Source organism: Crocuta crocuta, unplaced genomic scaffold, assembly GCF_008692635.1.
Source record: "Crocuta crocuta isolate KB4526 unplaced genomic scaffold, BGI_CrCroc_1.0 scaffold751, whole genome shotgun sequence".
Lineage (NCBI taxonomy): Eukaryota > Metazoa > Chordata > Mammalia > Carnivora > Hyaenidae > Crocuta > Crocuta crocuta.
In genome coordinates, this window is record NW_027530353.1 from 2,607,732 (window position 1) to 2,612,405 (window position 4,674).

A 4,674-nucleotide genomic window follows, 5' to 3' on the forward strand; every position below is an offset into this window, starting at 1 on the left:
GGGTTCCCGCCCGCGGGCTCCGTCGCGGCGCTGCAGCGTGGGGACGGGGGACGCGACCCGGGCCGGTCTCGGGCGCGGGGACGGATGCCCGGGGGTCCAGCGGAGCCCAAGGAGGCGCAAGAAGCGGAGATTGCGGCACAGGCGGACCCACGCAACCCGGCGATCAGGGTGTGTCCCCATTACGCAGAGGGGGCAACTGAGGCGAACGCAGGCCTCAAGGTCGTGCTGCCCCGCCAAGGTCGCCCGCGCCCCTGCCAGCCCGCGCCCCTGTCACCCCGCCAGCCCGCGTGCGGCTTGAGCGCCGGGGGGGTACCTGGGGTCATTGCCTCTTCTCCAGCGCACAAGAGGCGCCGCCGCCCCCCGTCTGAGAGGTTACGAAATGCTTCCAAAATGCCCTACTTTCCGAAAATATCTTGCACAGTCCGCCTGCATTTTCTCCAGCAGGAAGACGTTGACTCGAGAGTCTGGCAGACTCGTACCTGCAAAGGCGCTGTGCGCTCTCCCGCCCTCCTTCCCCGTCCTTCTGCGCCTCTGCGCTCCCGCACGTGGGGGCAGGACTAGGTCGCGACCTGGGCGCCCGGGAGCGCGCCCCAGTCAGACCCCCAAGCTCGCAAGCCTGCGGCGATCCGGTCCGCTCTGCGTGCGGAGCCCAGAGGAGGGACTTGACAGGTTCTCGTGCGCCCCTGAGTTGCAATATCCAGAGCGTCATCTGGTATCCAACTCGGTTTCTTCCCCACACAACAGGGGAAGCCTTGGGATGCGACGGGTGTCGAGCGTCCTGCATCCCACGGGTCCCTAGCTCTCACAGGAGCGCACCTGGGCTGGGGCTTCGAGCCCCCACTGACACACGTGCGAGGGAGGCTCCTCCGTGGGAGGGGCCCGCCCAGGGCGTTCCCAAAGGCAGACCTGGAAACTGCTTTCCCCCCTCTCCCCGCCCCCACCCCCCCCCGCCCTTCTCACCTGGTGCTTTGTGACCTTGAAGCTGCTTGTTCCCCTGTGACTGGGAACAAAACGCCCAAGGCCCTGAGACACTAGCGCCCTGTACTCTCTGTTCCCTCCTCCACGCTAACCCTTGCGGCAGCTAGGGACCCCTCCTAAGAAAGGAAGGAGTGTGTGGATGAGAAAGGAAACCAGCCTGTGTGACTTCCCTTGGGCCACTAAAAGTCCTGCCTTCTTGTAGCCGGCAGCATCAGCAAGGCCACGGCCGAATTCGAGAAAACTAACGTGCACCTGTTTTGTTTCTGGGGCCTCAGTGTTGTAGGGAATCTCATTACCCTTATCTGTAGAACTGCACTTCCTAACAGCAAAGAAGGGGCCGGCCCAGAGCCTCAGGAACAGGGATTGTCTCCATTAACCAGGCTGAATCCAGCAGGGCCCCAAGGGGCTGGCTGCCAGGGCTCTGTATCGGTGAGTGCACTGCTGTGGCTTCGCTCCTACAGCGGATTATAAACAAAACTCTCCAGAACGTCTCTGAGCAACAGAGAAGGTGATAGGGAGAACATCGGGTTATTGAAAACATTCAGAAAACAGACAGCTTTGGAAGAGGGTGACTCGCCTCCCATGTACCTCTTGCCCAGGGGCCGGCGCAGTCGCCTTGTGTCTGCTGGGACCACCAGTGACCTCACAGCCCACGTCCCAGGGCTTTGTCAGGGGTAAACCTTCCCGAGGCTGCCCTCCATCAGGCAGGTGTCCACACCCCTATGGCTTCCCCGAGGCCTTTCCTCGTCTCTCCCACTTTCTCCAGCTCTGCCTTTCCCTGTGAATTACTCCACAGATTACTCCCGGGTCAGAGTTACGTGTTTGATCACGTCCTGCTCCTTGCACACCTGCCCCAGCCAACCTCATCTGTTCCAGAGGCTCAGATCATCAGGAAGCTTCTAGATCTGCCCCAGAGCCCACAGCTTGCTCTAGAGTTCCTAAGGATCCTCCCTGTTCACCGGGTCCTCCTCATGGATGAGCCCCTCACAGAGCTCTGCCAGTTCCCTCCTCAGCCCGCAACCTTGGGTGCTGCCCTCCTCCTTTACCTCCTCCTCTACCTCCTCCTCCCCTGGCCCTCCTCTCCCTTTCCCTCCCCTCCCTCCTCCTCCTCCTCCTTTCCCTCCCCTCCCTCCTCTTCCCCTCCTCCTCCCTCCTCCCCCCTACCCCTTCCCCCACCTCCTCCTCTCCCCTCTCCCTCCCCTTCCTCCTCCTCCTCCTCTCCCCTCCTTCCCAGGCCTGGCTTCCATGCCCATAGCTACAGCTCTTGCTTGGCCTTTTGCAGCAGCCTCCTGACTGATTACTGGGCCCCAGTTTGTCCAGAGACTTCCAGGAAGATCGTTCTCAAAACCATCTGCAGTTTTAACTCCTGAGCTAGACTGCCTCTCCCAGGTTCTCGGTTGCCCACAGTACAGAGCGTGAGCAGCCCCACAGCCGCCCCGTCTCAGCAGGCTGGCCTTCCACTCTTCTCCAGCCACGCTGAATTTCTCCACACTGCTCCCTGCGCCTTTAGGGCTCACCCCCGACCTGGGCAGTGCCTCCCTGCTTCCCACCAGCAATGCTCACCCGTGTGCTTGGTCCTTTCTGGGAAGCTTTCCTAAGCTCTCCCAGAGCTGGCTGCCTGAGAACACCCTGCAAAATCAAAACTCGGCAGAGATGCGCTGAAGGAACGCACATAGACGTGGTCAGTAGCCCCAGTGTGTGGTGAGCCTGCCTGGGCTGGCGCTGGGGTGCCCCCTGGTGTGCTCGCAGTGAGTTCCGTACCCACTTGGGGCGTCGGTGGGCACTCACCCCCCAAGATGTCCCTGCCCCAGCTCCAGCATCTCTGATTCACAAGCCTCACGGACTTGTGCTCTGTGGCGGCTGGCATCTGACCCCATCGGGGAGACAGGGTGCTCAGCCCAGGGCCGCGGTGACAGCCCACTGCTCGGTTCAGGGTTCAGGGCATGGCAGCAGCAGGTGGGGAAGCCCCACAACAGAGGGTCCGATGGGAATTTGCGTCGATGCTGAAGGTCACAGGCAGAGCACAGCTCCCGGTGCTCTCAAGTCAGGAGAGCTGTGTGGGGAACGGCTCTCAGCAGGCACCCCTGCCCCCAGAGCAGCTGGGCCCGGGGAAGGCCGTGGAGGAGCTCAGGCAGCCCCGCTGGTGCAAAGATGGTCAGATACGGAGAAGACATTAATGGATCTGACGGGGGCATCATGTGTAAGGAGGCTTCGGGGAAGAGAAAACAAGTACATGCTTCGTGTGTCCCCTGCCCATGACGACAGGAGGCACTGAGCGGGTTGCAAGCAGGAGCGGGGTCTCCAGAACAGGCAGGGGTGGCCACAGGCCATTGTCACCAGCACCAACCTCAGTTAGGTGTTAGACTTTACACTTGCTTTTCTCCTTCACTTATGTACCTACCATGACATCCACTTGTTTTAAACATACAATCCAGTGATTTTTAAATTAAAAAAAATTTTTTTTGAGAGAAAGATAGAGAAAGCATGAGTAGGGGAGGGTCAGAGAGAGAGGGAAACACAGAATCTGAAACAGGCTCCAGGCTCTGAGCTGTCAGCACAGAGCCCGATGCAGGGTTCGAACCCACGAACTGTGAGATCATGACCTGAGCCGAAGTCAGATGCTTAACCAACTGAGCCACCCAGGTGCCCCCAATCCAGAGATTTTTAGAAATCAGAGCTGCGGGGCACCAGGGCGGCTCAGTCGGTTCAGGGTCCGACTCTTGGTTTCAGCTCAGGTCCTGATCTCACTGTTCCTGAGTTCCAGCCCTGTGCTGTCAGTGCAGAACCTGCTTGGGATTTTCTTCCTCCCTGTCTGTCTGTCCTTCCCCTGCTCAGCCCGCTTACTTGCGTGCTCCCTCTCTCTCTCAAAATAAATAAATAAATAAACTTAAAAAAAGAGAGAGAGAAATCGGAGCTGTGCAGATCCCACCACAATCTAATATTAGAACATTCTCTTGGCTCTAAAAAGGACCTTGTGCCCATATTTAGTAACTCCTTATTCCCGCCCCCAAACTGCATTTTCAAATGTGAAGTTAAAATTTGACTGAGGGGTGCCTGCGTGGCTCAGTTGGTTAAGGGTCAGACTTTGGCTCAGGTCATTATCTCATGGTTCTTGGGTTCAAGCTCCACGTCAGGCTCTGTACTGACAGCGTGGAGCCCACTTTGGATCCTCTGTCCCTCTCTCTCTCTGCCCCTTCCCTCCACTCTCTCTTTCTCTCTGTCTATCAAAAATAAATAAACATTTAAAAAAGGAAATATTTGAAGATTATCAAAAACAAGATCAAATCTATTATACTCACAAAGATACTAACATGGTTGCTAAGCTAAAGAATTATATGTTTAAATGACAGCTTTAGTAAATGAGATATCAGCTGCTAAGATGAAACAAAATAACTCCTGAGTCCTTTTCCTAAATAAAGAAGCCCCAGGTCCCAAATCACCAGACAGGGTCCCCAGGGGCTCTGCTCTTCCCATCCCTCAGGCCGGTCACCTCAGGCGCCTCTCCGCAGCCCCCAAGTTCATGTTCTTCATCTGGCTGCCGGAAGACTAGAAAGGAGAGAGAAGGAAGAGGCCAGAAGACTGGGATGACGCCACCAGTCAGGCCTGTTCTCGGCTTCCTCAGGAGCCCGCCCAGCCCAGCCGCTTGCACCCTGGTGTAGGAATCCAGGAAGATGAATGTGTGTGTCCAGGCACGTT